Here is a 13,324-nt window from a genome sequence, read left to right as displayed (position 1 = left end):
GGGGTACAGGGCTAGGGGTGAACTAAGGGGTAGGGGTAAGACAAAGAATTGGGATTCGGCCTATGACTGATAAGCTGGTACCTAGTTCCATGGTGTGGGGTCGGTTTTTGTCTGAAGTGTCCCCACCCTCTCCCCACCCACAATCCCTCAGGTGTATGTGAAGGTGACGGAGGTGGAGGAGGTTTTCTGCCAGGACTCTACCTGTTTCTCTGCTCTCTCTGCCCGCTGATCTGCCTCCATCACCCTCTGCTCCAGCTCCTGCATCTGACCGGCGAGTACAAAAGAGGTAGCCATGGTTACTCGCACGGGTCAGTTAGCCCTGTATGGGGCCACTGGGAGGGTAGGGAGGGGTGGGGGGAGGGGGTTGGGGAGGTCGAGGGAAAGACCGGAGTTCCCCCCCCCCCCCAACCCTCCTCCCCCTCTCCCCTCACCAACCTCCTTCACAATAGTTACATCTAATTACTATCTGGCTCTAACGCCGGCTCTGGTTCAAACAGGACACGTTCAGGCAAGACCATCCTGTAGATTGACACACACAGCACACACACACTCTCTCTAATACCCTACAACAATAGTTCTTAGAGGTCTTCTCCCTGCAAAGTCGTTTCAAAGTTAGGTGGAGCAAGAGTGAGTACAAGACAGAAGCCGAAACACAACCAAAAGTTCACAATGAGAAGGCTGAAGACTCAGAGAGAGACATCAGCAGGGAGAGGGCGCGGGGGAACCTGCTGGAGAGGGCTAGGTTACCAGGGTAGATAGTTAGGTTACCAGGGTACAGAGCTGGGTTAACAGGATAATAAGCTAGGTGAGATAGCTAGACTGATGGCTAGTTTTTGGTAAGAACAAATGTTTCAGCACAAATACAGAACCTAGAACTGACAGTTCGAACACTGGTCTCGCTAGCGAACAGCAGGGGAGGGGCTCTTTCACACTGTCATTCTGATCTCACTTGACTAGAGAGACCCCACTATAGAATAATACCACTACTGCTGTGTTAGCACACCCCCAGCATCTACACTAGGGTCCTAAAGACACACATGCATGAACAAACACATACACGCACGCACTCAATCACTCACGAACGCACACAAACACACACACACCCACCCAGCACAGTTTGACACAGGATGCCCTTTCTCAGGGGCGGTGACCCTGCTGGAAGGAGGACAAACACACTAATGGATTCCCTCTGCTCCAGAGAGAGGCATGCTGAATTCCTTTGTTTTCACCCCCTTTGTTTCTCTTTCTGTCTTCAGATAGCCTCTCCCAGCATCAAGCGGTGGGGAGCGGTGTTGGGGCAGGGGGTGGGGCGTCTGGGTGGGGGTGGGGGGTGGCGAGGGGAGGGGGATGGTGGACGAGAGGTCGGATGACTCCTCACCTCAAGGTCAAGAGCCTGCAGAATGACTCGAGCGCTTCACGCTAACGCTGGGCTGGAGAGGAGCAAACAGCTTTAGACTTCAGGTGCCAACAGAGCTTTTATGACCAAATACTGGGAGCAGGGGACAGATTCTACATGGGTTCCTCGAACAAGCCCAACGCGCCAACTGGACCTCATAATGTCTGTCTGCTGCGGGACATGGTCGCCTACACCACCGTTAAAAACAAAAAGAAGAGTACAAAGAAAGGGAGGTGGGTGGGTGGAGGGGGGAGGGGGGGTGGTGGTTGGGTCAGAGGTGAAGGAGGTGGAGGCTGGAACCTGAGTCAGGAGATCGAGAGGTGAATGTCTTCAGACCCTAGCTGACGCAGCAAGAGGGAGTATAAGTGTGTGTTTGCGTGTATGTGTGTGTGGGGGGGGGGGGGGGGTGGGGGGGGTAGCTGTCCCCAGTTATTCTCTTGTTACGCTCAGCCCTAACAGGTGAGGCCACAGCCCTAGCCACAGCTGGTCACCTAAGCTCAACTATGTCAACCATCCAGCATGTGTTGATCTCTAGATAGCTAGCTACTGTAGCATACTGGGCTAAAGCGTTTTTATCTTTAGCTAGCTAGCTACTGTAGCATACTGGGCTAGAGCGTTTTTATCTTTAGCTAGCTAGCTACCAGAAACATGCATGGTCTAAGGTTTCACTCAGCCACACACCAACCAACCACAAGATGCATCATAGTGTGCAGGTGGGACAAGGGAGAGGGAAGGTGAAGGGCAGGGGGGTAAGAGGGGACCTGGATTTGAGGGGATGGTAGAGGAGAGATGGGGGGATAAGAGTAGTGGAGAGGGGAGAAGAGAGAGGGGAGAAGAGAGAGGGGAAGTGGAGGGTCAGTCAGAGGATGAGGGGGAGGGGAGAGGAGAGGAGGGAAGAGGGAAGGTGGATAGGAAGGGAGAGGCAGTGATAGTCTACAGGATTCCAGAGTTTCCAAACAGGCAGGAGCACAGATACGAGAACATAGGCAGCAGGTCATCTCCTCCACACACAACAACCACAGACATACAAAACAAGAAACAGGAAGGAGAATAAAGTGTGTTTGATCCGGCACTGTGACTACCGATGTCACTTCCTCTAGTAGAAGGAACTACTCAGAATGACTAGGATGGATGCTCAGTAAATGACAAATATCGCTTCACTTTCTCTACTCACCTACTGGAGGAAGACGTTTTAGATAAAAGCATGTCCTAACGACTCAAATGTGTAAGAAGTCCAACCCAGAATAGGGTCACATACCCAGTATTACTACCAATACCATATACACAGTATTACTACTAATACCATCTACAAAGCAGCACTACCTTTACACAGTAGTACTACTAGTGCAGTACACTAACAAGAAATCAAAAGAAGCTAAATTTAGCAGTACTACCTAGTATTGGAACAGATATTTGTAGAGGCCGTTGGTGTGTGTGTGGCTGTAATCATTAACCCGGGGTCTGTGTCTGGTGATGGTTAGTCAACCTAGGGGTCAACCATTCATAGTTAATCCACAGGTCAAGACAGGACCACGGGGGAAAGGGAGGGAGGGAGGGAGTACCCCTCGTCTCTCTGTTGGTTGGACTGTGCTCTAACTAAAGATTTCCACCCAAAACAAATGTAAAAGCTAGTTCTTGTCTGCCTCATACACTCAACGATCATTACTGTAGAAAGAGTTTTCTGGTCAACTGTCTTTTTAGCATTTTTCCAAAAAATTGAAATATGATTCCGAAAAAGTGATCCTAACAAATCCTGTCATTAGCTGGATGTTTAGATGCAGTAAGCACTCGTAGCAACTTGGGTCTCGGCTACAGAAACTTCCTTTCAGAGTGATCGCACTGACCACAGATGGTCCAACATGTCACCTCAGAGGTTTCAGAAAAAAGGATCATTAGTCAACTTTACTGTAAAATAGAAGAAGGTTCTATTCTACACATGGTAAGTGGGGCATCTTCTCCCTCTCTCCCTCTCTCTTTCCCCCTCTCCCTTTCTACTCCTCTCTCTCCCTCTCTCTGGTGTTCACAGATTTAAGCCATGTCAAGGACAACCACGTCAACCTTTTCATGTTTTTCCACACCAAAGTGGGTCAATGTGTAAAACACTCCTAACTTGGCAAGGAGGGAGATGAGAAGCGTGAAGCAATCTTTCCAAACAGCAATAACATGACCAGTTCTCAGACCCCCCCCTCCCTCTTACCCCCACACTCATCTACCCCCTCCCACCCTCTCAGACACCCCTTCCCTCTCCCCACACTCATCTACCCCCTCCCACCCTCTCAGACACCCCTTCCCTCTCCCCACACTCATCTACCCCCTCCCACCCTCTCAGACACCCCTTCCCTCTCCCCACACTCATCTACCCCCTCCCACCCTCTCAGACACCCCTTCCCTCTCCCCACACTCATCTACCCCCTCCCACCCTCTCAGACACCCCTTCCCTCTACCCACACTCATCTACCCCCTCCCACCCTCTCAGACACCCCTTCCCTCTCCCCACACTCATCTACCCCCTCCCACCCTCTCAGACACCCCTTCCCTCTACCCACACTCATCTACCCCCTCCCAACCTCGCTCCCAGACCCCCCCTCCCTCTTACCCCCACGCTCATCTACCCCCTCCCACCCTCTCAGACACCCCTTCCATCTCCCCATACTCAGCCCCCCCCTCCCACCGACTGTTTTGTTAGCACAAACAACTTTAACTCTAACCAGGGCTAACTCAACCAGAACCTGGGATAACTACCAGGACCAGGGCTAACTCCACCAGGACCAGGGCTAACTCCACCAGGACCAGGGTTAACTCCACCAGGACCAGGGTTAACTCCACCAGGACCTAGGACAACTCCACCAGGACCTGGGCTAACTCCACCAGGACCAGGGCTAACTCCACCAGGACCAGGGTTAACTCCACCAGGACCTAGGATAACTCCACCAGGACCAGGGCTAACTCCACCAGGACCTGGGATAACTCCACCAGGACCAGGGCTAACTCCACCAGGACCTGGGATAACTCCACCAGGACCTGGGATAACTCCACCAGGACCTAGGACAACTCCACCAGGACCTGGGCTAACTCCACCAGGACCTGGGATAACTCCACCAGGACCAGGGCTAACTCCACCAGGACCTAGGACAACTCCACCAGGACCTGGGATAACTCCACCAGGACCTGGGATAACTACCAGGACCAGGGCTAACTCCACCAGGACCAGGGTTAACTCCACCAGGACCTAGGATAACTCCACCAGGACCTAGGACAACTCCACCAGGACCAGGGCTAACTCCACCAGGACCAGGGCTAACTCCACCAGAACCTGGGATAACTCCACCAGGACCTGGGATAACTACCAGGACCAGGGCTAACTCCACCAGGACCAGGGTTAACTCCACCAGGACCTAGGATAACTCCACCAGGACCTAGGACAACTCCACCAGGACCAGGGCTAACTCCACCAGGACCAGGGCTAACTCCACCAGGACCAGGGTTAACTCCACCAGGACCTAGGATAACTCCACCAGGACCAGGGCTAACTCCACCAGGACCTGGGATAACTCCACCAGGACCAGGGTTAACTCCACCAGGACCTGGGATAACTCCACCAGGACCTAGGATAACTCCACCAGGACCAGGGCTAACTCCACCAGGACCAGGGTTAACTCCACCAGGACCTAGGATAACTCCACCAGGACCAGGGCTAACTCCACCAGGACCTGGGATAACTCCACCAGGACCAGGGCTAACTCCACCAGGACCTGGGATAACTCCACCAGGACCTGGGATAACTCCACCAGGACCTAGGACAACTCCACCAGGACCTGGGCTAACTCCACCAGGACCTGGGATAACTCCACCAGGACCAGGGCTAACTCCACCAGGACCTGGGATAACTCCACCAGGACCTGGGATAACTACCAGGACCAGGGCTAACTCCACCAGGACCAGGGTTAACTCCACCAGGACCTAGGATAACTCCACCAGGACCTAGGACAACTCCACCAGGACCAGGGCTAACTCCACCAGGACCAGGGCTAACTCCACCAGAACCTGGGATAACTCCACCAGGACCTGGGATAACTACCAGGACCAGGGCTAACTCCACCAGGACCAGGGTTAACTCCACCAGGACCTAGGATAACTCCACCAGGACCTAGGACAACTCCACCAGGACCAGGGCTAACTCCACCAGGACCAGGGCTAACTCCACCAGGACCAGGGTTAACTCCACCAGGACCTAGGATAACTCCACCAGGACCAGGGCTAACTCCACCAGGACCTGGGATAACTCCACCAGGACCTGGGATAACTCCACCAGGACATGGGCTGACTAAGAACCATCCACCCTGCCGTTCTTCCTAACAAAAACATCTCACTGTTCCTAGTCAGTTTTACTAGCCAATAAAGTTGAAACCCTGCATATGGAAAATATCTTTCAGTTTTCCAAGCAGAAAGACACCTTGAAGAAGATGTGTTTTCTGTTTAAAAAAATTTCGTAGATGCTTTTATTTTGAGAAATCAATTTGATTATTAAGAAATTTAGACAAAATCTATCAAACATAGTGTAGGAGGATGTTAGAGACTCAACAATTGCGAGGCCTCTCTCTCCCTCCCTTTCTCTCTCTTTCTCTCACTTGTCTCTCTTTCAGTCAAGCACACACCCTTCTCAACCTTCTCACTCAAGTACTTATTCTTACGAGTCAGTAGTTTCCTGCAGTGTCATGCAGGGCATCCAGCCAAGGCCTAGTGTTAGTAACCTGTAGCTGCAACACAGAACTTACTGCAGCATGACAGTCAACACACTGAGCACTGAGAAGGAGAGTAGGAGGGAGGGGGAGGAGAGAGTGGGGGGAGGGATAAGGAGAGAGAGACGAGGGAAGGCAGACGAGAGAGACAAGGAGGCCGAGAGAGATACTGAGAGAATAGTAGAGAGTGCTGTGGAGAGAAAGGGAGGGAAACACAGAAAGAAAGGAAAAGATGGAGAGACAAAAGGAGCGAGATACATATACAGAGAGAAAGAAAGAGACAAAGTGAGAGAAGGAGGGGGAGAGAGAGCGATAAAAAGGAAGGGAGAGAGACACTGAGACAAAGGAGGAGAGGGAGGGAAAAAGAGAGGGAGGGAGAGAGAGAGATACAAAGACAAAGGGGGAGAGATACAGAGAGACAAAAGGAGAGAGAGATAAAGGAAAGGAAAGAGAGAGATTCAGAGAGAACGAGAGAGAGAGAGAAGAGAGGGAACGGGAGGAGAGGTATCAGGGGTTGTGGGGGGGGGGGGATTATGTGAATGTCTGGCTGCATAAACCCACCAGTCTATGTGATTGTGGCAAGAGAGAGACAGAGAGAGATGGACAGAGAGAGACCACTGAAGAGCCACTAAACCAGCCCGCCACATCATCACAGCGAGGCCGGTTCCCACAGAGACTTTACAGTACTTCATGTTAGATACAGATCATAGATTTAGGTGCGGTGCAAATCATTCATGCGTGGCAAGTCAATGTCATGCTTCGGGGGCTGGCGTGCACAAGAAGGCCAGCTGGCAAAATCCCAGGTTTGTGTGCAGCCTGACTGAGAGCATTTCCCACTTCCTAGATGGACTACATTACCCATCATGCCCCACTGTCTCACCTTCTCTGCCAGGAGTTCGCGGATCTTCCCTGCTTGCAGACGGAATCTCAGCAGCTGCATCTCCAAGGCGATGCAACGCTTCTGCCAATCCACACTGCCCGCTCCGACGGCTCCCGCCCCTCCTCCGCTCTCCAGGACGTCTGCCATGGCGACCGCTGCTCCCTCAGACCTTTGGAACAGGAAGTTACACACATTTACATTTACATTTATTCATTTAGCAGACACTTTTATCCAAAGCGACTTCCAAGAGAGAGCTTTACAAAAGTGCATAGGCCAATGATCATAAACAATGAGGTAGCCCCAAAACATTGTGGGTAACCAAAACATGAAGCATACATTGTGAAAAGCATATAAGTGCCAATGGGAAGAAACATAAGAGCATGTAGTTAAACAAGTTACAATTAAACACACAGTGTTTAACACACAGTTGGTCAAGCCAGACCAGAGCGCAGATTGACTGCATTACCCATGATGCACACCCTTACAGCTAGTCAGACCAGAGCACACACACATACCAGAGCACAGATATCTAGTCAGACATGTGCATAGCCGAGCTCATGAAACCATGGGTGATTTCAATGCAACATTTCAGATTTCTGGTTTCATTTAAGGTGGTGAGATGATGGCTTGTGGTGAGACCACTTCCCATGAGTCAACATGGAGAAAATCAACAAATCAACCATGACTGCATCATGACCCAACAAGAGCTTTTTTTTCTCTCTCTGGAAACACAGAGCGCTCACTCACACACACAAACACACCCACGCACACACTCAGGTCCCTAGTCCCACTCAAACTCATCCAAGGCTCCCTCAGTCTACACAATCACACCAAACCAGAGTCCCCCCCCCCCACTGCCTCCCCGCACGGCCAGGCAATCCCTTCTTAATTACAGGGCAGGAGAGAAACGCGATCCAGAGCAGGACAATGATGTCTTTCTGCATGACAGTCCCATCAAGGCCCAAGCAGGGGGGAGGAGACAGACAGACAGGGGGGAGGAGGGGGGGAGAGAATGTGTGAGAGTGAAGAGTGAATGGGACCGGCGCTGGATGTGGGAAACGGGGGCGGCCGGGGTTCTTTTTCAACCTGTGAGGGGTTGCCAGCCCGCCAGCTAGCTCGGCATGATCCTCTCATCCACACAGGCCCCGCTCTGCTGAGGCCACACCCCCAGACCCAGCCAGTCCTGCATCAACGCAGCGATGAACTCAGAGTACAACATTATATAATCCTGGTGATGGCTTTAATAGTTGTAGTGATGAATAAATAACTATATAGATCTATAAACACCAAAATAATGTTAAATGTAGTTGAAAAGTTTTATTGATATTTGCCCAGGTGTAGCGCAGAGGTGAGACAAACCCACATGCAGACAGATAAACAGACAGACAGACAGACAGACAGAGAGAGAGAGAGACATACACACAGACAGGCAGGCAGCCAGACTGACTGACTGGCCAGCTATGGCCGGTACAGAAAAGCAGAGGTTCAAAGTCCAGCAGCTAAGACTCTGCCTGGAGCTCCCTACAATTAGCCTGCTCACAAACACAGACTGGCAGGCTGATTACAGCTGCCTCACAGCACAGGCTGGCAGGCTGATTACAGGCCGGAGCAAGGGGCAAGAGGAGGGGGCAAGAGGAGGAGAGGGCAGGAGGGGCAAGAGCAGGGGGCAAGAGGACCTGGACTATCCTGGACTATCCAACACTATCCTAAACAGTCCTAGGTTGGTTTGTCCTGATTTAACCTGGGATAATATTCCCCCTGCCTCCTCGAGATTAAACCCAGGTTAAATCAGGACAGACCAACCTTGGACTGTTTAGGATAGTGTTGGATAGTCGAGGATAGGGAAACCCAGGCCAAACCAGACCAAACCCAGGCCAAATCCAGGGCAGCCCAAACCCAGGACCAGGCCGACCCCCCTCCAGAAGTAACAGCAGCTAAGACAGAGTGTAAACAAACCATTTTCTGGTTAAACACCTTCAGCACCCCTGTGCTAATTCACCCCGGAAACCTCTCTTCAGACCTCTGGCTTGTTGACCTCTGAGGGGGAGAGTCACCTCACATCAGCCACCTCTACAAGCACCAGAGCAGCCATCACAAAGACCGCAGAGGCTCGATAAGCAACTAATGAGCTTCTGTCCACAAACAGCCCCATCTTCCAGCCCGTGGACTGAAAGAGTTGTGTTGTATTTAACACATAAAAAATACATGTTACTCGACTGTTAGAGTCAAAGGGCAAGAGTGTCTGGAATGTAATCTGACCTCAGGTAAAATACGCAGATTACAACCAGATTATTCTTTCTCTCTCCTCTTCTCTCCTCTTCTCTTTTCGCCTCTATTCTCTCCTCCTCTCCTTTCCTCTCCCCCCCCCCTTTGTTCTCTTCTCCTCTCTCTTCTCTCCTCTCCTCACCTCTCCTCTGTGTGAGCTGTGTAAATCACAGTTATGACCTGGTGGTGACTTGGCGGGTTCAGGAGGAGGGCACCAAAACCAAGACAACAAACACAGACTCTCACCCTCAGAGCTGTGAACCTAGTAACTGCAGGCCACCCAGCCTGCACCAGCACCAGGCAGGGAACAGGCAGGGGGTCAGGGCCAAGATTTTAGCCCGTTATGGTGACTCTTCTCCTGGCAGCAAGCGGGGGACGAAGGCCCTACGTTCTAGCCCAGTATGTGGAAATAACCTCCAGGCCCTCCTCTTTTCTAATCCAACGAGATGACCTTGACATACCCTAGACCACAGGATGCCCTGGGGAGAACAACTGGGCAGGAACCCAGCCCGGAAACTTCTCTCGTCAAGAGAACCCTGAGGTCACAGGAGACTGGCTTGTTAAGCGACTCTGTACCTGAAGTAGAGTGACAATGATCACTGAATAGACATTTGATACTGTGACCTGGAAGAATAGTTTTAACAAGCTGTCCCTTCACAGTTACAGAGTGTGTCAATGGGAACTATTCTCTTCCAGCTGTGGGGCTGGCGTGCAGCTGTGCGGCAGTGTGAAAACCAGGCCAGAGGGTGTGTGTGTTCTCCTGGTAGCACTGAACACACACTGAACACATTGCCTCAGTCTGAACCCCCCTGGATCACCACACACACACAAACACACACTGGGAAAAACACACACACTCCTAAAACAGACACTGCCACACGTACACTCCTATATGCGCACGTTAAATAACGCACACACAAATACACTGCCAAACACACACTCCTAAACACACACTCCCAATAACGCACCCTCCTGAAAAGATACTCCCTGTCCAGATATAATTCTTCACACACACATCCACCCACCATACACACACCACACACACACACATCCACCCACCACACACACACACATCCACCCACCACACCCATCCACCCACCACACACACACACACATCCACCCACCACACACACACACATCCACCCACCGCACACACACCCTTCCACCCACCACACACACACACACACACACATCCACCCACCACACACACACACACATCCACCCACCACACACACACCCTTCCGCCCACATAAACACAGACACACACAGTTGAGCGTGCAGCTGTGGTGATGTAAGTGATTAGGATATCTATGATATCACTCCTGCAGAAGTGGAGTCTCCGCTGCTCTTGTCTCTCTGCAGATCCCCCTGGCGTCCCTGGAGCTTGGCATCTCCCCAACCCACTCCAACCAGAGGACGCCATCAAACCTCAATCTGGGTCACTGTGTGAATGTGTGTGTGTGGGGGAGATCTGGAAGCACGCGTATTTGAAAAACAAGACGTCAAGTGTGGTCTCTATGTCAGATATCTTATTCTCTGTCTCGCTCCACTGTGTAGGGAGAGAGGTGCGCACCCCTAGCCCAGCATCACATGCACTCTGGTTTCAAGCACTGACTCACTGTTTTTGTCTCAGTGGCCCAATTTAAACGATCCTTTTAGAGAGAGAGAGAAAGAGAGAGAGAGAGAGAGAGAGAGAGACAGAGAGAGACACAGAGAGAGAGAGAGAGAGAGAGAGAGTGGGGGGACGGGAGGAGGAGCGGTATCACTCGCTCTCCTCTCTCCTTCACCGAGTTTTGTGACCTTTGACATGCGCTTGAAGTGCTTATGACACACTATGTAGAAGGTTTATAAGTAGGTTAGTCACATCAGCCATGTAAATGTAACTATTGTAACAGTCTGAATATTGACTTACAGTGATATGAGTTAGACAGAATAATACTGAAGTTATGCTGACAGACTTATCAGCAGTGATTTTCCTAATGGGCACATATAAATACTAAAGATATTGAAACATATAAACATGCCTATTAACAATGCTTTATGTACTCAAAAAACGATTCTCCTTTTCTGGGTACTGACCTTCTGTCCTTTTATTCTCTGTCTCTTGTTCTCCTTAATGGTTTTGGTCCCTCCTCTCCTCTCCTCCTCTTCTTCCTCCTCTTCTTCCGCTCCTCTCTTCTCTGCTATTCTCCCCTGGTCTCCTCTCCTCCTCCCCCTCTCCTATCTTCCACCAGAGGAAGTAGAGTGAGTAGGGCAGGCTAATGACAAGCCTGTAAACTGACCACACTCATCATCCTCCTCAGGGTTAAACACAGCTCCTGACATTCCTCTGCTGTGAGGTGAACACATCTGTACACATCACCTCCCCCACACACACACACACACACACACACACACTCACTGCAGGCCCCAACTTACACACTCACTGCACACCCCACACACACAGTTAGCCACCAGACACACTCTCACACACAAACACACACTGCTGAACATCAGATACACAAACTGTCTCTCTCTCTCTCTCTCTCTCTCACACACACACACACACACACACACACAGCCAGCCAACATACCCACACACACTGCCGGCCACTACACAGACACTGCTGCCCACTACTCACACACAGACACACTTCTTGCCTCCACACACACATACACACACACACTGCTGGCCACTACACACACACAGACACATTTCTTTCCACCACACATACACACACTGCGAGTACTCACACACTCACACTGTACTCTGGGGGTACAATACACACTCACACTGTACTCCACCACACACATACACTGTTGCCCTCCCATACACACACTGTCGACAACCACACACTCTCTCTCTCTCTCTCTCTCTCCCTCTCCCTCTCTCTCCCTCTCTCTCTCTAACTCTCTCTAACACACACAGTGCTGGCCACTAAATGCACACACACACACGCACACAACTACTCTGATGAGCCACCACAAACGCACGCTGCTGAGTCACCACGCTCACACTGCATGCCTCGCCACCTCACAACATGGACCAACTAAAGGAGCCACCATGAGCAGCACACATGCTTAACTCTAAAGTAATAGACCCTTGAGTCACACAGGGTTAGGGTTGAGCCACTCTGTTTGAGTCATTTAGACAGTACTCATCTTATACAATGCAGTATTAGACAATATCAGTTGTCTTTAGAGAGTATTGGAGTACAATACAGTATTAGACAGTATTTGCCATATACATCTATCAACCTCCGTAAATTAAATTTGCCATTATCAGACTGAGATAGATATCTCATATATCTGGTATTATTTGGTGGATATAATCATTTTTAGACGTAGAGCTTTTTATTTCTTACTGGATTGACTGGAAAAATACATGATACCGTATGCTATATCATGCAGGGTTTACCACTCTCAAACCTGACGGTCATATTTACAACCCAGCTCAAACGATGGCTTTGCGGCTCTTCATATAAAGGGCTGCAGTCGACAAATGCACAGACCGTACTATTATTGCAGTAATAGACCCTACAGGTGGACGAATAGACATATAGATAGACTGCACCCCCCCCCCCCACACACACACACACACACACTTTTCGAAACTGTATTCACAACTGTAGCTCCCTTTGATAATGATTAACTTAATCGAACGGCTGTATATCAGTGTCCACCAACCAAGACTCAAGACTATAGCTAGGCGATTGCTTCTAAAAGAAATTACGGAGTGTATAGGAAGTAAGTAAGTAAGTATCTATTCGAATAACTGCAACCGTAAAGCTGGTTTCCACATTGTCCAAAAATGGTCACAAGGCACAGGTGTGCCAGACACCGGACTACCGACCGTAAAGCCACGGTCAGCAGAGCCGGATCTCACATCCCAACCGAAGTCCGCAGCACTCGGGGGGCACTTCTAGAGGTTTTACCCCAGAATTAACTACGAATATCGGCAACTTCTTTGGAGTTCATAACAGGCCATTGATGTGGCTAAATAACAGAGCAAGAGTGGAGTCAACAGGGCATGTAGAGAATGAAAAAAAATCTTTCTTTTCGCAG

General features: G+C 50.5%; 1 long non-coding RNA gene across 1 annotated transcript; it reads right to left on the bottom strand.

Moving 5' to 3' along the window:
* Window positions 1-199: 199 nt before the first annotated feature.
* On the bottom strand, window positions 200-11,501 carry LOC134016305 (uncharacterized). Its single transcript, XR_009929472.1, has 3 exons — window positions 11,360-11,501; window positions 7,016-7,184; window positions 200-264 (listed from the first exon to the last, which is right to left on the bottom strand). It is a non-coding gene; the product is annotated as an uncharacterized LOC134016305 (long non-coding RNA).
* Between the last annotated feature and the right edge of the window lie 1,823 nt (window positions 11,502-13,324).

The sequence above is a fragment of the Osmerus eperlanus genome, unplaced genomic scaffold (assembly GCF_963692335.1).
Source record: "Osmerus eperlanus unplaced genomic scaffold, fOsmEpe2.1 SCAFFOLD_791, whole genome shotgun sequence".
Lineage (NCBI taxonomy): Eukaryota > Metazoa > Chordata > Actinopteri > Osmeriformes > Osmeridae > Osmerus > Osmerus eperlanus.
Note: the sequence above shows the minus strand (reverse complement) of the source record. Positions and strands in the feature narration are given on the sequence as shown.